This window comes from Lepisosteus oculatus, chromosome 2, assembly GCF_040954835.1.
Source record: "Lepisosteus oculatus isolate fLepOcu1 chromosome 2, fLepOcu1.hap2, whole genome shotgun sequence".
NCBI lineage: Eukaryota > Metazoa > Chordata > Actinopteri > Semionotiformes > Lepisosteidae > Lepisosteus > Lepisosteus oculatus.
The window spans coordinates 77,834,196-77,855,537 of NC_090697.1; the positions used below are offsets into that span (position 1 = coordinate 77,834,196).

At 51.5% G+C, this 21,342-nt stretch overlaps 1 protein-coding gene across 2 annotated transcripts in view; it reads left to right on the plus strand.

Annotated features, from left to right (window-relative positions):
* Positions 1 to 322: 322 nt before the first annotated feature.
* Positions 323 to 21,342, plus strand: part of camkvl (CaM kinase-like vesicle-associated, like) — a 38,151-nt gene continuing 17,131 nt past the window's right edge. The window contains exon 1 of one of the 2 annotated variants that reach the window (XM_069185175.1): positions 323 to 478. The gene's annotated coding sequence lies outside the window, so the exon portion shown is untranslated. Of the gene's footprint in view, positions 479 to 1,556; positions 2,190 to 21,342 lie in introns of those variants that run through there. The other variant, XM_069185167.1, reaches the window with a different exon arrangement.

The window sequence follows — 21,342 nt, forward strand, 5'->3', positions numbered from 1 at the left end:
ACAAGTCTTTGAGACTAAGAACTGGTCACTTCTATTTACCCCTTTCCAGCTGTCAGCTAGAGGAATCCACACACTTCTGTGTTTGACAGATCAAAATGAATTTCCCTGCCTGTTGTGTTCTGTGTTGTGTTGTGTTCTGCCAGCGAAGAGTGTGTCCGTACCCAGTCAGAGGATTCGCACAGAATCATAATCACATGTGAGCTGTCTTCACTCTCTGTGCTGTACGTATTGCACAGCTTGTGTACTGTATTCAGCTAAGATCAAGGATGACAAAGGGACCTTTTAATACGGAATAGATTGGAGCATTTTCTAATCTCTCCCGCTTGCGTATGCAGTGTTTGTCTGAAAGCACTCAGCTTGCTCCAGCACAGCAGGTGGGCTCAGGGCAGCACGCTCACTGCTGGACAGCTCTCCACGAGGAGGGAGGGACGGACCTGAGGAGACGGGATAGCAGGGGCTCGGGTGGAGCTGTGAGCAGGTGAGGTCTGAGACTCCAGGGCTGTAGCACTCAGGACAGAGAGGGAGCTGGGACTGAGCCCTTGGGTTACCGGAGGGGCTGAGCTTTGCCAGACTCATGGGTGCCTGATACGATAGGAGCAGCAGCGTGTTTCAGTGGCCATGACAGGTCCCACTCAGGGGGGCCGCAGTAGAGCAGAGATCCGGGTGTCCTGGAGGGCCAGTGTGTTACAGGCTTTCAGAGCAGCATCGCCTGAATAGCTGGGCACAGCTCTCACACCTTTTACATGGGTCTCCACAGTACCGCCTGGACTGAAGACCTGTAGGAACACCAGCTCTCTTGGGATCCCTGACGTGAAGCATCTTTCCCTCTTCCAGCTGTGGCATTCCCCCCTGCATCCGTGTTGGTATTCCCAGTGTCTGGTTTGCCTTACTTTATCCCCGTGGGACAGAAAGAGGAGACACTGCCGGAGAGAGAGCTGGCCTACTGTACAAATCAGTGCCCAGACTTCACATTGCTCAGGAGCCCAGTTTAGTGTTTTTTCATCTTACAGAGGGCTTTCATGGTCTTTATCGCTCAGGCATGTCAGCAGGAGGTCCAAACATCTGCACACCTGTGGAGCAAACTTTACTTTCAATATTCATTCGACCCCTGTGTTCCTAATCCTAGGAGAAGATGTGTCCGGTCTCTCTGAGGTCAGGGTCCCGCGATGACAGTGCGTGACCTCCGGGTTTCACAACAGCTCCGCAGCCCGGTGTGAGGGATGGGCCGGCTGTCGGACACGGCGGCCGGGGAGCGAGTGAGCAGCGGCGCTGCGGTGGTCCGTGGTCTGTGGTCTGTGCGTGCGGATCTGCGTCGAGGTGTCGCGCTTAAGATAATAGACACAGCGGCGCTGCAGTCAGTGTGAATTCTTTGATAATAAATCGTGATACGTGGTCCTATTTTCTACCAGTAATAAGCAAATAGCTTGGTCGTTAGGTAGGAAGAGAACTCCGCATCATGGCTGTCTGTTAGTTGTCATTTATTCAAGTTTAGATATTGACTAAACGGTGGTCTTCCGAAGCTTATGACGGCTTTATTATTATTATTACCTACTGTATGTGTGCGAGCGCGCTGGACTGAGTGGACCGTACGGGCGCGCCAGCAGACCAGCACCGCGCGCTTCACCTTCCGCATCGCCACATCGATAAACGCGATAAACACTCATCCCGGAGCTGTCAATCACCGCACAGCTCTGGTCCTCCCACCAGACCCGAACCCGGGACCGACACCGACACCGGCACCGAGCGAGGGAGAGCCGGGAGGGGAGGAAGAAGCGAGAGCGCGGCGGTCGAGCCCTCCTCAGGAGAGGGATTTGAGCGAGTGGCTGCAATTTAAGTGGGAGCTCAGAGATTAACTCGCTGTCGGGCGGGAGGGAGGGAGAGGGAGAAGGGGGTGTCACGGTTGCACGGAGAGAGAGGGATGTATCGTGTCTATCTCTCTCTCGCTGTGGGCGCTCGACTCTCTTGGTCAGAGCTGCGATGTAGCACTCTCTGGCGCTGCCAGAGACCAGGATACCGCCGCCCGCCGCTGCCCCCACTCTCTGCTCACCTGGCCGACCGCAGGACGCCCAGGCTGGACCAGGTGGGTCCTGCTCGACGCGTGTCCCAGTCGTCACTCGGGAGGGCTTGTGACAGGATCGCGTGGGGTCGGAACAGCAGCTCCAGCTTCTCCAGCGCCGACAGACTTCAAAGTAAGTTGCTGCTCAGATCCGAGAGGTTTTTAATTGCGAGGTGTGAAGAGAGGCGTTTTTGTTTAAACGAATCTGTCACTCTTCCTGCCTCTTGTTTAAGCACGGAAGAGGGTTGCTGTGTTAATTGTGGATGCTTTGGGGACTATTTTTAAAAATAATAATTGCTTTCCCTTCGTTCTTTAAGGCGCTCTGTCACATGTGATGAAGAACCGATTCATGTCAGTTCAATCAATTGCTGTTAGTAGGAGCGGCGTGATCGTGGGGGTTGAATCCGTGTAGATCCTGCTGCTGTTAACACGTCGACTTTTGAGTCAAATAATCAAAAGGAAATCTGTCAGCTACCCCTCTGTCTGTCGCTCTCCAGTGTATATCAGCAAGGAAATGCGACATGTTCATTGGAATTTAACAAATGGAAGTGCGTAGCTTCGCCTTCCTCTCGCACTAGGCAGGCTGCTGTAATCTGCCCTTTATTGCAATGGTCGTCTGTCAGGCGTGCAGTCAGTCTGTCTGTACTGGAGCAGCTCCGCTCAGCTTCAGGTGTTGCCTTGCTTGGGAAGATTATGAACTACCAGTCAGTACTGTTCTCACCAGGGTTCATTGTAAATATTAATGTGCCTATCTACAGCGCCTGCACAACACTGGCACTGACAGCTCTGTTTCCTCATTATTTCTGCCTACTACATGTAACTATAGAACCTATAAACTACAATATACTATGTATTTCTGAACCATTTACACCTGTAGTATTTTTATTCAAAGGTGTTACACATTTAATTTATTTGCACCAGTCCTGCTATTTCTCTAAAGTCGTATGATTATGTTTTCATTTTCTTTTTGGAGTTTTCAGTAAAAAATTGCTGGAGTATTGTGCTGGGGGAAGCAGGGGTCGCGGGCGGGCCTGGGCCCACACCGGGAGAGTCAGCAGTTTCCAGCCACTTCTCCACACGAACACTTCCCTGCAAACGGGCTTAACAACCGTGACAGCCGTCAGAAAGACACAAACAAAAAAGGCAACAGAACCTTGGCAAAGCATTTTAGCAAGTGTGTTAATCGCATTAGGTGCGTCTTTGTCAGGCTAAAATGTATTAGGAATTATTGTCAGGAACCACGTGCTCAGGATTTTTTTTTTAAATGATAATTTTTAGCATTTCTAATTATGAGAATGATCAGAAACACAAATTCCCTGCACTGTAACTCATCCTACTACTATTGTCCTCTGCCTGCGAGCTTTGCTATTACTCCTCCTGACACTCCACTAACCTGCGGCAGCTGAACAGAGACAGCTCCTGCCACAGCTAATCGTACTGCCCCTGCGCTCTGTACCCCCAGATCGTACTGCCCCTACACTCTGCACAACCCCCAGATCGTACTGCCCCTACACTGCACAACCCCCTGATCGTACTTCCCCTGCACTCTGCACAACCCCCTGATCGTACTGCCCCTGCGCGCTGCACAACCCCCTGATCATATTGCCCCTGCGCCCTGTACCCCCTGATCGTACTGCCCCTGCACTGCACAACCCCCTGATCGTACTGTCCCTGCACTCTGCACAAGCCCCTGATCGTACTGCCCCTGCACTCTGTACCCCCTGATCGTACTGCCCCTGCGCGCTGCACAAGCCCCTGATCATATTGCCCCTGCGCCCTGTACCCCCTGATCGTACTGCCCCTGCACTCTGCACAACCCCCTGATCGTACTGCCCCTGCGCGCTGCACAACCCCCTGATCATATTGCCCCTGCGCCCTGTACCCCCTGATCGTACTGCCCCTGCACTGCACAACCTCCTGATCGTACTGCCCCTGCACTCTGCACAACCCCCTGATCGTACTGCCCCTGCGCGCTGCACAAGCCCCTGATCATATTGCCCCTGCGCCCTGTACCCCCTGATCGTACTGCCCCTGCACTGCACAACCCCCTGATCGTACTGCCCCTGCACTCTGCACAAGCCCCTGATCGTACTGCCCCTGCACTCTGTACCCCCTGATCGTACTGCCCCTACACTGCACAAGCCCCTGATCATATTGCCCCTGCACTGCACAAGCCGCTGATTGTACTGCCCCTACACTCTGTACCCCCTGATCGTACTGCCCCTGTGCTCTGTACCCCCTGATCGTACTGCCCCTGCACTGCACAAGCCCCTGATCATAATGCCCCTGCACTCTGTACCCCCTGATCGTACTGCCCCTACACTGCACAAGCCCCTGATCGTACTGCCCCTGCACTCTGTACCCCCTGATCGTACTGCCCCTGCGCTCTGTACCCCCAGATCGTACTGCCCCTACACTGCACAACCCCCTGATCGTACTGCCCCTGCACTCTGTACCCCCTGATCGTACTGCCCCTGCACTCTGTACCCCCTGATCGTACTGCCCCTACACTGCACAAGCCCCTGATCGTACTGCCCCTGCACTCTGTACCCCCTGATCGTACTGCCCCTGCACTCTGAACCCACTGATCGTACTGCCCCTACACTGCACAAGCCCCTGATCATATTGTCCCTGCATTCTGTACCCCCTGATCATACTGCCCCTGCACTCTGTACCCCCAGATCGTACTGCCCCTACACTGCACAACCCCCTGATCGTACTGCCCCTGCACTCTGTACCCCCTGATCGTACTGCCCCTGCACTGCACAAGCCCCTGATCGTACTGCCCCTGCACTCTGTACCCCCTGATCGTACTGCCCCTGCACTCTGAACCCACTGATCGTACTGCCCCTACACTGCACAAGCCCCTGATCATATTGCCCCTGCACTCTGTACCCCCTGATCGTACTGCCCCTGCACTGCACAAGCCCCTGATCGTACTGCCCCTGCGCCCTGTACCCCCTGATCGTACTGCCCCTGCACTCTGTACAAGCCCCTGATCATATTGCCCCTGAGCTCTGCACAAGCCCCTGTCAGTAGCTGACTGACTGAGGGGGGGGTATTGCCTTTATATTAGGACCCGACTGCTGTAGGGTTGTCCGGCATGGCTGACCTCTGTGTTGGTGTTTGGGCCGAGCTGACATAGTGAGAGTTGGGGCATCGCTTTCTGTCCGACAGACCCATCGGGACCGGTTCTGACCCTATTCTCTACAGCACCAGCAGTTCAGTCAGGACTGTGGCCGACCCGTGTCTCTACAGCAGTTCTGTCAGGACCGGTTCTGACCCAGGTCTCTATAGGGGGTTTGTCAGGACAGGGACCAACGCAAGTCTCTACAGCGGGTCTGTCAGGAAAGGGCCTGACCCAGGTTTCTGCAGTACCAGCTACAGCAGGTCCGTATGGGAACAGATCAGAACAGAACACTTAGTCTGGACCAAGTCCTGTGTGTTTCAGACCCTGGCTGATTGTAGCTGTTCTTCGTCACAGCTGTGCTGCTGTGTCCACTCACTGGAAGATGTTTACAAAGCGTGGAAAACACACACGTGTTCTTCAGGAGCCCTGTGTGTGAATATTTCCGAGGGGGGACTGTGGGTGCTCTCCGAGAGCCCCACGAATGTGCTGCACAGAGGAGCCCCAGGTACAGCTCAGCTGCAGCCCCTCTCTCACGCAGTCACTGCTGACCCAGGGCCCTGGGGCGCAGCGCAGTCAGACCTCCAGCAGGAGGCGCTATAGTGCAGGCTAGCAGAGGGGGGACCCTGAGGATGGCCCTGCCTGGGGCTCAGGGCTCAGGCCCCAGGGTGCTGAGGGCCTCCAGGAGAGGGTGCCAGCTCCTCACAGCCACACCAGTGCTCCACGTTATGCAAGGAGTGGGGGCAGCACAAGTAGGCAAGCTTGTGAGAGACTTCTGAAGTTCATATATATATAGACTCCATCTATTCCTATAGGAACCCACTATAAATATAGCTCCACACTGCGGTGTGCAGAGTGTGGTGAGGGAGGTATGTATATTTATGAGGCTGCTGTGTGCCGGAAACGTACTGAAGTCTCTTCCAGCCAGCAGTAATTAACTCCGCAATAATTCACTGATGTTTCATGCCAGTTGCCGTTAATTTAATGTTGAGCATCCTGACAGACTGGCCAGTTTATTAGGCTCTTATTATGCCTTTACTGATATGGATGGAAATGTATAAAAAGCACTTTGAGGTGGTTGCTTTTGAAGGTACTGTACAAAATAATGTGATTATTATACATCTTCATCTGAAAGGGAAAAATGTTTCCAGCTACCAGTAACCCATCCTGCCTTCTCAGCCGCTGATCTCCACCGGCCTTTCTGGACTGGTTGTGTAGCAGTGTGTGTTGTGTGTTGTGTGTTGTGTGCAGCAGCAGTGCGGCCGGTGCAGGAGCAGGACAGACAGCGGAGCTGTGGTTAGATCCCCAGCAGCTGGGCCCTGGTGGGGACTAGACACTGGAGGAAGGAGGGAGCAGATCTCAGAGCCACGTCCAGGGCCTGGAAGACAGAAATCACACACAAGAGCTGAGGACGCCCTCTAGGCTTAAGACACTCCTGGCAAAAGCTCATAGAAACATGGCAATCTGGGATCCTGCTTCATTTCTCACATGTACTTGTTGCACAGCCTTACAACCACATTTAACCTGCTCCATCAGTCAGTTTTGTACTTCTCAATGTGCTGCACATCTGAAAGGTTCACTGTCCTGCACCCCTGATGCCTTCATGACTGTCGCTTGTATATTATCAGCCAGAGCTTCCCCTGAGGAAGACAGATCTGCTCTAGGACATGTGGTGCCAGTAAGTCCAAGGTGGCCAGTCTGTGCCACTTGAAGAAAGGGCCTTCCAGCACTGGATCAGAGCCTGACGAGGCTGGGCCCAGGCCGTAGGGCTCTTCCTGAGCTTGTCTGGCTCTCAGTCACATGCTGCCAGGGCCTCTCAGGCTCTCCTGTCTGCTTGACCTGGCAAAAGACCGACCACTTTCATGCACATAGAGCCGGCTCCGGCATCAATTATTCAGCCACATAAACACGGCTGCAATCTGAAGGCATGAATAAATAAAGACGTCTTCCCCCCCTGCCCCCCCTGCCTGCAGACTCTGGCTGGCGCTCGGTGTCAGTGCTCTGGAGAGCGGTCTGGGATGCTTTAAATTCTGCAGCTGGCCCAGGGAGTGGTCCCGGATGGCTGTGCCCGCTCATGCGCGTTAGCCCAGAGCTCTGATCAGCTCCCACCCCCTCCCTCTCTGCAGGGGGAACAGGCTGCTGGATCTCTCAGCGCAACAGGTCCCTCCCCGCCTCTGTCCCTCCGTCCCGGAGACCCTCCCCACTGCGCTGTGCTCTCCTCGGCAGCCCCGGGCCGGGCACCAGCCTCCTCCTCCCTCGCTCTTACGCCTGCGTCCCTGCGGAGCGCTGGAAATAGCCAGCAGGTTTATTTATAGGCCGGGCACGGGGCTGCTCACAAAGGGAAGCAGAGGGAAGAGCAGTGGGATGGAAGTTGGGAGGATGGGGAGGAAGGTTTTGTTTGGCAGCAGGCAGAAGGAGCAGTGTGAGAGATCTGTTAAAGAGGAATTTTGATAAGAGCTGTACAAGTACAGCGGCCACTCAGCCCATCTTCCCGAGCACTGGGAGATTCTACCACAGCACAGGCGTAGCCTGACAGACTCTAGTGGCGCTCCTAAATGATCTAAAGAATATTTTATATTTATATAGAGGGTGCTCATAAAGTTAGCTGTCTTATTATGTTACCTGTATCATGAAATGTGTGGATATAGAATATACAGACACAGAACAATAAAAGAGAACACAAGGTAAACCAAGCAGGGTATGGCCTCTGTTAGTGCCAGCCAGGATCTTCCTGCCAGTCCGCCAGGACTGAAAGGCACTATATAGAATATAGTGCCTTTCATGTAAATCCCTCAAGGCAGCAAGACAAAGGCAAGACCCCTAGTCAGGCAAACACACTGAGTCCCATGAGCCAGTGATGGACATTGGCGTGCACACATGAAATTGTGGGAGCATTACTGAACTCTGACATAGTTTTCTGGTTTTATTTCACTTTGTTGAGTTTTCTTGAAAAGCAAGACCATGAACTTGTTGAGCAAGATGAGTCAGTAAACAAAGTGATTAAGTCAAACTCCTTTTCTTCAGTTTTCTTGCTGAGCACTGGCTCAGTGGTCCTTACACAGCTGGGCCAGCAGGGGTCACTGTTAAAGTACAGGACCACAGTGCAATCAGCCAGGAAACAGGGCTATAAATCAAGAATGTAAATTAAGCTCATAAGCGCCATATGGCTTCAAGTATTTAAATCAAGACTTGAGTGTTTTAGAAAAGAGAGCGTTATAGATTGCGCCTTACTGAATATACAGGGAAGCAGCGTGGAACAGCCTGCGCTCACTAGGGGGCGTGATCACAGCAGCAGCGCTGGGGAGTCCTGGCGGACTGGCAGGAAGATCCTGGCTGGCACTAACAGAGGCCATACCCTGCTTGGTTTACCTTGTGTTCTCTTTTATTGTTCTGTGTCTGTATGAAGCACCGCTGAGACTAATGTTTTTACTTAGTCTCAGTCAGGGCGCTACACGAGTGCCCACACAGGCCGAGCCAGGCCTCACAGCACAGGTCTATGTTGAAATAGCATTTGACTGGCTAGAGTGGGATACATAGTTTGTGGCTGGTTTTGTAATCTGTTGGCTTGGGAACCCCATTCATTCATTATTGCGATTCGATCCACGCTAGCTTTATTCTTTAAAATGTCTTATTTGCCATTTGAGAGCTCCTGCCTTCCTGCTTGTCTGCGGTAGGGCACTGATGAGGAAGTGTGCGCTCAGACAGGCCGCAGGAGGAAGGCTCTGTGCGTCAGCGCTGGTCAGGACTGGAGCTTCTCTGGTACAGCCTGAGTTGGATCAAGCTGCGTGCTTCCCAGAGAGGAAGATTAGACAGGATTCTCTTCCCCTCTGTGCACTGAGTAGGATTAGATCTTTTTCTCTAACATTGATTAGAACGCAAAAAAAAACACATTATGGACTGAAAAGCACAGTAGAAGAAAGACAGCTCATTCTGCCTTAAGCAGGTTGAACATGTGCCTCCGGTCCTCAGTGCTACCGGTGGGTTGTAACACGTGCAGAGGGGAGAACTGACATCAGCACTTCCCTGCTCACCAGGCCGGAGCCGGATCAGACAGAGCAGCCCCGCTCACAGGATCTGATTTGCGATGAGTAAGAAACGCAATAACAGGGAAAATCGCAGTTGATCATAACTCCTGCTTGAAGGGAGATGGTAATTTTGGCAGCTACAAGTAGAATCCATCAATTATGCCATTCTCCAGGGAAAGCACTTCAGAAGTCTCTCTCACTGTGAATATTTAAACTCTCTCCCTCACACTTCTCATCATCTCTCCCTCCCCTGCCCCCCTCCCTCCCCCGTCTCTCCATCCCCGTTCCTCTGCCGTCTCTCCCACCTTGTTTGAAACTGCTCCCTCTCCCCTGGCGTTCTGTCTCTCTCCCTCACTCTTTGTCTTCCTCTGCATAATTGCTCAGCAGCAGTTAAGCATTCGGTCTCCTGGAAGAAGCTCATCCCTGTTTTTCAAACTCTTCTCCGCGGAGCTCGAGGACAGTGTGGCTGCAGATGTGCTCCAGCTGTACAGAACAGGAACAGCTGGACACTCACGCTGGGACAGGACCACAGGACAGTGCTCGTGAGGGGAGTCAGACCACCTGTGATCTTGTGAGCCTGTGAGCGTTTAACTGGATTACTCGTCCTTACTGTAGAAATGTGTCCCTGGAGGCCAGGGAGGAGCTGGCTGGCTGCTCCCAGCCTGCCGGTGGGAGCTGCTGTTCTGTTTAGCCTCCTCCGGGGCCCCTGCTGTTCTCAGCAGGGCAGGCTGTGGCACAGGCACCCAGTGTAGTCACTGGGATAGATTTCCCCAGCGTAGAGAAAGCCCATCCCTGAGGATCAGAGCCACCTGGCGATAGCAAGGAGTCAGCCTGTGCTCCTGTCCGGAGCTGTGTCTCAGCAGGAGTGTGACAGGCGTCGAAGTGGACACGAGCGGGAGAATTTGCTCACTTCTCTCCCGGCTTGGGACTCAGTCTGCGAGTATTTCAGGACTCCTGCTCACAAGCCAGGTTCTCTACTCTTCTGCAGCAGCAGATGATCGCCCTCTGATCATGCTGTTGGTCAATGTCTTACAAACACCTCCGGAAAATCTCCAGAACTCCCAGTCCAGTGAATAGGCTCCATCACGGTCAGGCAAAGTTTTTATTTTTGTTTTGAATGATCAAACAACCCCCTTTTACGTAGAAATGCATGTAAAACCAAGAACGGCAGGCACTTTTCTGCACAAAGGATCGAGGGAGTGTATGCAATTTAGCCAATAATCTGGCTTCTGTCAAGAAACAGCTGGATGAAATCCCTGAGTCAATTAGCTGCCAAACAGGTAATGTAATCAGAAAGAAACACCCACAACAGCAAGCCCCAGTCACTTATTAAGATGGTTTTTCCATAAACATGTCTGCAGTGTGTACTTGTATTTCAAGTGTCTCTGGCTGGTCTATGACTGAGTGCCTTACTGACCAGGCTGCAGGCTCAGCCTGAGGGGGTTAGGCTCCTGTGAGGTTTATGAGTTTCAGTGCACGTCCTGTAGCTGAGCCCCCTGAACCCTGCACCCTTCTACAGAGCCTTGTATCAGGGCACTGTGAGTAGTGCAAGAAGCTTCTCCTTGTCAGCATCTGTAAGCGCTGTTTTTCACTCTGTGTGCGGCAGGCGAGCAGCAGGCACTGTGTAAGTGAATCCAGCAGGCAGGGCCCAGTCACAATACACTGGCCACCCTGGAGGTGGCTGAAGCCTGTGAGATCTGACAGTGGTTATCCCTGTACATGACTTCTGTGTGCTCCAGGGTCCAAGGAGAGATGATCTCTCATTAAAGGACAGAGGCAGCTCGCAGGCTGTGTTAAACACTGCCTCTGTTCTCAGACTAATGGCCTAATCTGTTGACTATAGAGATCTGCTAATCACTTCCAGCTCATTTTCTTTCCTGACTCCCGCTTGTCTGGCCAATAGACCCGCGGAGCAAACAGAGGGAGAGGAGGAGGGAGAGGAAGGACAAAGACAGCGAGAGACAGGGAGCTGCAGAGAGAGAAGATAGAGGGGAGAGGAAGACAACGGTGGAAGAAGGATTTACAGAGCGAGTCAAAGACAGAAGAAGAAAGGCTGACAGGAAGAAGTGCTTGGAGAAACGACGTTCTTTTAAACGCTGAATTTGCAGTGATCCTGTGAGGAGGTGTTGTAGCAGCCCAGCCATGTTATTGAAGCCAATACCTGGATTCTTCCAGACGTGATCTCTGTGTGACTGGTCTCACGGGCTGCTGGGGGAGCTGAAGGGCCTCCCGGCGTTTGTGACCGTTATTCTGCCCCGATGCGAGAGGAGGAGAGGAGGAGAGAAGCGAAAGAGCTGAGTGAAGACACAGGGGAGACGAAGAGACTCGGGGAGCGAGAGGAGACTGAGAGAGAGGTGGAGTGTGAGAACAGAGAGACGCCGTCACAGAGAGGGGAATATGGGGCAGGATAGCGACGGGAGAGGCGGGGGTTGGGATGAGATAGCAGGAGAGGAGCAGAGACAGAGTGGCATTGAGAGAAGAGATCAACGGATACCAGGAAAAGAACAAGCAGAGAGGAGAGACGGAGACACAGAGCCTGAGAGAGGAAGAGAGAGAGAAGACAGAGATAGAGACTGAGAGAGGGAAGTCAAGTGAAAGGAAAGAAACAGTGAATTATTAGAGAGAAAGAGCTAGAAGGCAAACTCAGAGAAGCCATGGACAGGGAGCATCTGGCCAAACATCAGCAGCATGTGTGTGTGTTTGAGAGAGCGTATGAGAGGGTCAGATGGGAGAGATTTAGGTCGACAGCAGCTGTAATTCCTGTTATATGACGCTCATCCGCAATCCCAGTCTCTGAGGACCAGAGCTGACCTACTTCAGATCAGAAGGCAAATGCGCATGTACTCACTCACACAACTTACACACACGATCATGCACTACTGTGTGTGAGAAAGCATCAGGGTGAGTTCAGGTGATCAGTGCCAGCGCTGTGTGTGTTCAGGAGGGTGAGTTCAGGAGTTCAGGTGATCAGTGTCAGCTCTCTGTGTGTGAATGCCAGAGTGTTCAGGTAAAAATAATAGTAATAATAATTTCATGGGTGTGCCGAAAACACATGAAATGTTACAGACAACAGGAGGCTTCTCAATCCTCTCAGCAGTTGGACAATAAGGGTGACACAACTTGCTTATATACCTCTGAAGGCGAGATGGATAGATCATGTTTTTGTACAACAGTTTTAACAGACTGTAGTGTGTTTCCCTATCACCGTGCTCTGTGTGCTGCCTTGCTGCTCATTGTCTCTACAATGGGGGACGTTCTGGAATGTTCTGTTTTGGCAATTGGCCAGAACCTGGTAAACACAGGAAACTCAGCACAGGGAGGCTGTGCTGGATGAAAGAGAAATAGAGAGGCACTCTTATATGAAACAATATTTAATTTTGTGGATCCAGAACAAAAAATCACTGGGAAACTGAATGGAATATGTTACTCACAGTGGAGATCTGCTACTGACTCCTCGTGTGTCTCCAGACCTCCTGGAGCTCCAGATCTGTTCCTGACTCCTGGTGTGTCTGCAGACCTCCTGGAGCTCCAGCTCTCCTGACTCCTGGTGTGTCTCCAGACCTCCTGGAGCTCCAGCTCTCCTGACTCCTGGTGTGTCTCCAGACCTCCTGGAGCTCCAGCTCTCCTGACTCCTCGTGTGTCTCCAGACCTCCTGGAGCTCCAGATCTGTTCCTGACTCCTGGTGTGTCTGCAGACCTCCTGGACCTCCAGCTCTCCTGACTCCTGGTGTGTCTCCAGACCTCCTGGAGCTCCAGCTCTCCTGACTCCTGGTGTGTCTCCAGACCTCCTGGAGCTCCAGCTCTCCTGACTCCTGGTGTGTCTCCAGACCTCCTGGAGCTCTGTTCATTGTGCAAGATGTCAAATTGTGGTCCTGCTGTCAAAGACTCTGCAGAAGCTGTGTTTGACACATCGCTCACCCACGTCTCTTTAGAAATCACTGTACAAAAAAGCATCTACTAAATGGGTAATAGTTATGATTAATGTTTATATATGAGTATTTAAAAATGCTTTGTAAAACAGATTTTGGTGTGTTTCTCATGAAACACTGAAATGACATTCCAGAGACAAAATGAAGAAGAGGGAGTGATCATTATTTCCTTAAGTAAATAGGTTTTTCTTATTTTTTGCTGATTTTTTCTCTCTTCAGCAGGACTGCCCATGTTGCTGTCATGTCTCCCACTGAAATGGGCAGGGGGTCACACAGTCCTGAATTGATCAAACTCAGGGTCAGGGTCCAGAAATGGCTGATGGGAGGTCTTTGCTTTCTAGCAAGAGCATTAAAAATATCCCCGAGTAACAGGAGAGAGAAGGGTGTGATGGTGTGAGTTGGGCAGGGAGGCAGAAGATCCTTGCTTGAATAAAATTCCCATGATTCCTGGAAAGGCTCCAGGGTACAGGCAGGTAAACAGAGCAGAACTGGGAGTCTGAGCAGAGCTCGTCCTTCACACTCAGCTGACTTCCACTTGACCTGGACTGGGCTCAGATGGGCAGCTATGTGGGTGCAGATCAGGCACTATCCTGGCCATCGTACACAGAGACTGTCTGTTGTTCTAATCAGGCTGGGTCAGTCAATTAGACATCTGCACATCACCCTGCAATTCACTCGGCAACTGCTACCACTGTGGAAATATGTAGGTGTTCATACACATTTATTTACAGCGCAACACTGCATCTAACATATCATTAAACTACAGCGCACAGGAATGTGGAAAATAATACATGTACGTAGAACTGCCAAGTGGGCTCAGAAGTTCATGATAGCCGAGATTAGTTGTGTGCCTGACCATGATGACAGGCCGGTCTGTCTGTGAGCGATGATTAGTCCATGGCTACAGCTGTCTAGATGAAGCAATAATTCTGCGGGTTTTAGTTTTAACTTTTCTGAAAGTCTGGAGATGGTGAAGCTAATTCTGTGACTTCCTGCAGATCCAGACAAGACCGTCCCTGCAGGGATGAGCCTAACAGCCTTGGACTGTCCTGCAGATCTCAAGGATGCCCTCTGCTCCATGACAAGCTTGTCAGTACCAAGCACTGGTGACAGGAAATGTGTGCCTGAGTGTTCATAAGTGCTCTGCTGATCAATAGACTGCAAGATCAGCTCTTTACAAAAGGGCTGATGGCCTGTCTGCATCCAAACAGCGTGCAGGAGGCTGGGATATAGCGATGCTGTATTAACCTTCTTGGCTCAGTGGTGATGCAGGGGACTCTGGAGGTCCAGCATTAGGAAATGTTCAGTGTGCAGCGCTGGGTGAGTCCCACAGGCTGTCAAGCTCTGCATCAGCACTGGGCTTTCAGTTCATAGACTCAATATATGTATTCGACGAACCACAGCACCACCAAAGAATTTTGGGATATCTCAGTATACTTACAGGCTCCAGAGGTGAAGGGATAATGCTCTAAGTGTGACACCAACTCTGTTCCCATCTTAGTGATGCCAGAGGGACAGAAGTGCGTTGGAGAGAACTGGAATATTTAACTCTTGTCATGCTGTCTCTGAGCCTGGGGGATCTGCTCCCATTTCAACACTGAACTGGACTCCCACTGGCATCCTTTCCTGAATCGCAGCCCTAGTTCTGCAGAGGTTGAGAGCAGTCAAACACACTGGGGTGTGTGTCTCCTCCAACAACCAGTGCTGTGGGATTGAATTATGGGAAAATGAGCAGGAGGTGTATACAAGCCCCGTGCAAGAGTCCTGTAAAGCTCAGAAGCAATAATCACATTCATCCTTATTATAATAAGCGATTTGTTTACTTCTCACAGGCCCACATTGCAAAATGAGTGCCCCCAGCGACTGATCCAGCTGCTGTGAATTAGAGAGAAGTCAGGCGGCACAGCCCTAATAAGTACATTTCCCACAATTCCGAGCAGCAAAGGCTGCCGTTGGTTTCGAGTTCCTCCTGTCTGGTCAATTCAAAGCACTGCATTCCTGGGATTCACACTGCTGCCCTAGGTCTTGAATCCCGCCTGCTCAGTTCCACTTTGTGGCCACTTTGTCCTGGCTGGGTTAGGGCATCAACAGCTGGTCCTGTCCAGGACTGCCGGGCCCACAGGCTCCAGTGAGTCCCCTGACAGGGCCGTGTCCACACAGCGCCCCTGAACCGGTGACAGTGTCCCCTTTGCTCCTCACCTCTTTCACACCAGGCATTGGAACAGAATCTCTAGTTTGTTTTAATGCTGGGTTGTTTAGTTCTTAATAACATATTAAAACATTTGAATTTGAACAGAGAGGAGAGATCTTCAGAATGCCAAAATAAAGATTTGATTTGGATCTTTCATCAAAGCACAGTGCAAGGAAAGGAAATGAAAATGTTTCTGATTTAAACACCCGTCTGACTGTCTTGCTGGTTCATTGGCGCTTCAGCAGCCAGAAACACACTGTATGACCAGGGACAGCGCAAATAAAGAGATGCATAGGCTTTGATAGTCTTGAAAGTATCATCTAAGAAAAACTTTTGTTTCTGGTACAATTTGCATTCTTTAAACTTTTAACATTTCCTTTCCAAGAAAATCAGAATAGGACCACATGTCAGATCTTTGAAAAGGCCATATTGACCGTTGATCTGTTCACAATCTGCCCTTTCTGCCTAGAATCTCCAAACTCTACTCACCCCTGCCAGCTGGGGTACAGGGTGGCAAGCTGCCAGCTGCTGTGAAGTCCCCTGCCAGTTTACAGATGAGTCACCCCCTCCTCTTCTCCAAGCATCTCGATCCTGCTTCTTTCTCGCTCTGTATCTCTCTAATTGTACGCGCCTCCCTGACACCATCTTAATGAGCTCCCCGAGGGCAGGCACACAGACACACACAGCCACCACCATAAATTCACATTATTAGCTGCTATTGCTCTCCTAGACTGGCTTTCCTTGCCTTTTGACGTAGATTCTAAGAGCCTTGCTGACAAACTCACCATCGTCCAGCCTGGGAGACCTCTCTGGGGCCTTATTATTCCTGGGTGTCCCAGTGGAGGCTCCCTATCCTGGGGTGAGTTGTGGGAAAGGCCTGTTGGTGTTGTGCAACTCCTAGACTATCCCTCACTGATGTCTGTTCTTTCTCCGGAATTTGTAAGGCCGGATCTGCAAAAGTACTATAGATTTAAATGATGGCAATGGTTCCCTTGCAGAGTCTGTCAGCGAGATTGATAACTTAATATAGAGAATTAACCTGGGAGAGGGGGGATGAGGGGGAGCAGCTCGTAGTGAATTCAAATGGTTTCATGAGAACACATGACACTGGAGATCTAAAGCAATCAGGCTTGGAAGTGGCTTTTATTGCCGATGGGTTATTGTTCTGCACAGCTGCAGGAGTGTGCATGCACAGGCAGTGCCTTTCTCTGTGCAGGCAGCCAGGGGGAAAGACGGCACAGGTAGGGGCTGTCAGAATAACAGAACACAGGAATCGCTCCAAATGTCCTGCTTGTTCAGCTCTGCCATAGCCAGTCCATTCCAGAATCCCATCGTTCTGGTCCAGACAGCCGCCAGGAAGCGCCTCCAGTCTCCAGCCCTGCGCAGGGATCCTGGGGCCTCTCAGTGCCCTGCTGACCCGCTGCTGCCCCGCTGGCCCAGTGGAGGTGGTCTGACTGCCTTCTGCCCGTGCTGCTCGCTGCATGTGGAGCATGGCGAGCGAGGGCCCTGCTGCCGGAGTACAGCGGCACGCTGCCAGCTGGCCATGCCCGGAGCAGGGGGCGCTGGACCAGGGCAGCAGCACCAGCACAGGCTGCTCCAGTGCTGCCTGGCACCACTCAGACACCCACAGGAACTCATTACCCTGCCAGCACTCCCTCACTCCCTAGCACAGAGCTGCCCTGCGCTCGGCCCTCCAGGCTGTTTTGTCAAGATAATGAGTGGCAGCCCACTATTGATTCGTTATACAAACCTTAATTAGCCAGGGCTCCTGAGATTTATGGCATATTTATCCTGAGCAGGGCTATTTTCAAAGTGCATTGCCGTACAGGGAGCAAGGGTGAGCCTTGTACAGAGCAGATGGCGTCTGTGAATGTCTGTGAGCTCTCTCCTCATGGCCTCCGAGTCTAGAGCTGCCGTTCCGCACAGGGGAACCCCGTCGCTCCGGGTTCAAAGCCATGCCACCTGGCATGCCCTGTGAGCTCTCCGGGAAGACGGAGAAGAGAGCTGTTTGGCTTCTCGGTGTTCCTGTGCTGTGCTGGCCTGTCCTCAGGTGTGAGGTTAGCTCAGCAATCAGCTGTAGCCCCTGTTTCATGTCCCAGCCCTGCTGAAGACGGGGCCAGTCCACAGCGCTGTACTGACAGCAGCAGGGATTAGAAACTGTCAGGAGACTAAGAGTGCAGAGAAAACCACAGGTGTGTTACTCCAATCGCGGGTCAGATCCAGAGGCAGACACAGCCTAGACAGGGTGGTGATGCAAACATTCAGTTCTCTGAGGGGTGGAAAGATTTGAAGGATTTAATCCACTCCCAGCATTCTCCTGGATTCAGGCAGTGGTGTTCCACCGTTACCTGGGCAGACATCCCGATCTCCCAGAAATTTAGCGTCTCCTCCCTGACTCCAGCCAGTGATCCCTAATCTCCCGGAAACCGACCCCCGCTCCCAAATTTTTCTGTCGGCAACGCCCCCGGTCCGAAAAATCATCACCGATTTATTTCATGATATATTCACGATTTTTTTTCACGGGGGGGAACCATTCCCGGACCGCAGTTCGCTGTACGGGACGTCTCTGTCTGCACGCTCCTGTGACACTTTACTTCTCCGGTGCTCGTGTGGCACAACGACATGGTGGAGCAACCAAAGACGAAAAAATACAAAACCCGTTTTTCACCAGACCACACGAAGGTTTCCCCTTGCCTTATACCTGTAAAACACAGTGTTACATGAGCTCGCTGCACCGTCTGCAACAGCGATTTTACCATAGCCGGCGGTGGTTGAAATGATTGCAAAAGACGTGTCGAGGTGAGTTTAGTGAGCTGTTAGATAACGGAGCTGCTAGTTATTAGCTTGGTCAGGTCTCACGGAGCATGATCAGTGCAATATTGTTATAAAACAATAAATATTTGTTACCAAATTCCAAGAGTGACGTGGGAAGGGCATTTAGCACTGTGTCACATAAAGACAGAATTCAGAGGTCAGCTCGCACACGAAACTCTTGTGAATCGGATGTCTTGCAAAATCACATAATTCATTGATACAGACTGCTGTGACCTTGAGCCCTCTGAAAATCTGCTCCAATCCGCTGAACAAGCCGCATCTCTTAAAAAAGAAAAAAAGATTATTAAACTGGACTGGGGAGTTATAGTATCTATAGTGTACTGCATATATATTATAGTATCTATCAGCAAATTATTAAATTATATAGCTGTGTTTTTGTTCAAGGGGGACGACCCCGCTGAGAGACGAACCCCCCGCAATCAATTTTTCAAAGTTGGGATGCCTGCCTGGGGGCGGGCTCTCTTCAGGAAGCAGGAAGTTCTGAAGGCGGGCTGTGAGCTGGGTAGGCGCCGCAGCTGACATGTTGTTCCCTCGATCCCACAGCCTCCACGCCGTGCCCTGGCCAGGCATGTCTCAGTGTTTAACAGCTATATAGACGTGTTGCTGGAGGAGACAGAATTCAGTCATTTGCTCTGCTTTCATGAGCAACTGGAGAGAAATGAGAAGGGCTCCTCCTTAGTAGTGTTTCCTATGCCGAGCATTTACTCCTGCTTGTTTATTCGCACTGGACAAGTGATGTTTGAAAATATGAACACAATTCAGGTCAGTCGCCTGGTGATCTGTGCCCCAGGGGTCAGACCGGAGCGGGGGCGCTCCTGACCACGTCCTCTCCCTGCGGCGCGGCGGAGCGCCTTTCAGAAAAGACACAGCGTTATCCTGTATCAGCCTTTCTCCAGTCCTGCAGCTCCGTTTGAGATGCTTGCTTGCTGACTGAGTGTCTTTATTTTAAGAAAGCAGGCAGAATGCGGTGTACTGAGTGTAGTGACTACACCCCCAGTTTAAAGCAGTTTGGAACATAATTTGACCTGATTTTGTCATTGTCGGTTATTTAGGATTTATGGAAGATATGGAGGTGGTTTAGGGCTGCTGCAGTCTCAGGTAGAGGGGACGGGACTGTGTGCTGGAGTTCGGCCACCCATACGGGCACACAGAGCAGCGGGCAGGCCGTGCCGTTCTGCCTGGCTCGCAGTCGGAGTCTGTCGGTGAACAATGCAGTCAGACTGCCTAAGGAAGCGTTTTAATGAGACCCGCTCCTCCTATAGGAACAGCTGCATTCATTTGAAAGTCTAATAGGCTGCAGCAGCCCCTTACCGTGGGAGTGACCCAGATAAGCAGCCTGTGTCGGCCCAGCCCTGGGTATCTTTGGGGCGTTTGCCTGGGTGCTGGGCGTGTCTGGCTCCAGGGGACAGGGCCAAGGCTGGGTGGCGTTTGACAGCCTTCCGTTCGCTGTGTTGGAGCAGCGATCAGCTTGATCGTACGCCATTCTGTTCTCATTTATTTCACAGACACTTGTGTCCACAGTCAGATTATAATGGGGTGACAGCAAAGGTGTAGTACATGCGGACGGCACTGAGCCTTGCTAGAATAAAACAACGAGCAGCTCCAACAGGATTCGACCTGATCCTTCTTATCGCTGTAAGTGTGACAAAATACAGGGCACAAAATGGATCTGATGCCAACACATTCGTACCTTGTAGCTCGGCCTTGTGCATCATGCAGCAGTGCTTCGCACTCGATCAGGGGTCACAAAGGAGAGGAACCATCTAGCTCGTTATGTAGTTAGCACTTTATTTGTCCCAGGATGTCATCCTGCCTGCTCTTGAACGAAACCAGGCTGTGTTCATTAGGGGCTTCAGGATCAGTGGGGTCAGTGCGGTATTTCTGGCTTTTTGAGGTGCGTTCATGGTGATACAGCAGGGCTGCCTGTAAAGAGACAAGGCGCACGAGGGGGCGATTCGGCCCTGATAGTGTGGAGGAGTCGGAAGCGAGAATCTAGAATGTGACGGGAAGCCAGTGTAGGCGAGCTGGGGCAGGAGTGATCTCATGGCGCAGTTTGCCTCCTGATAGAGCTGGAGCTGCTGCAGTTGGGGATGTGCAGGTGTGCGGCTCACTAGTCATTCAGGTGGTAGGAACGATGCCTGTTCAGCAGCGGCCTGCAGTCTCCAGGATTTTCAAATGCTCCTTGTTTTTCTTGGGGCACTTTTATTTCCTGGGTTTAAATGATTGATCCTGTGCAAAAACAGGAAAATAATAAAAGGATCATGACATTTCTTACCTCCTCCTTCTGCTTTCTGCAGGACATGTACCAACAAGCCAAGCTGGGAAATGGCCCTTGTAAATAATGATAGTGGGGTGACAGGAGATGACCCCCAGCTGACCCCCAGCACTGGTCAGTTCTGCGGCCTGGTGGAGCTCGTCTAAGATTCCCCGGTTGTCTCAGTGCAGACCGTGCAGGAGTTCCCTGCCGTTTCACTGGGATAATTCCTTTAGCAGCCCATTTCCCCAAAGGGGCTTGTGTGAGCCCTTCTGCAGCTCTCAGACACAGAGAGCCAGTGGCTCTGTTAGAGCCCTGTCACAGGTACAGTGTTCCTGAGGGCTGAGGGGGTCAGGCAGAGTGATGAACTGCCCCCACCCCTGGCAGGCTCTGAGCACTTACACCCCACCCCTGCCCCCGGTCAGTGGAGAACTCCACCAGGCCAGGTGACCATCTTATCTTATCTTATCAGGTCTTCTGCTGCCACAGAGCTTTAGACCGTCTGGAGGGGGGTGATGTCACTCCTGTAGCTGGATCAGGTCAGGACAAGTGGAAAGACTTTCAGGACGAGGCAAACACCTGGCCAATGAAATCTGGTTAATCTGTAAGAGGTCTTTCAATTACAAACAACAGAAAACAGGCATACAATATTTAGACATATTTAAATTCTTAGGAGGTTTTTGAGTTTTGAGTTCCTCATTAAAGATTAATTCTCAATCTTCAGCAGGTAGGCATTCATTGTACTGCATGCAATCCAAGAAAGAAGTGATTAATGGACAGGAATCCATGGATACACACAGAGGGGTAAATGCTCCAGTTCAGGTGATGTAATTAGTGGAGTACCTCAGGAAACTTTACTTAGGACCACTGCTCTTCAGTGTAGCACTGGGGAACAGTGTGGGATTATAGAGTGTAGGATTGGGTAA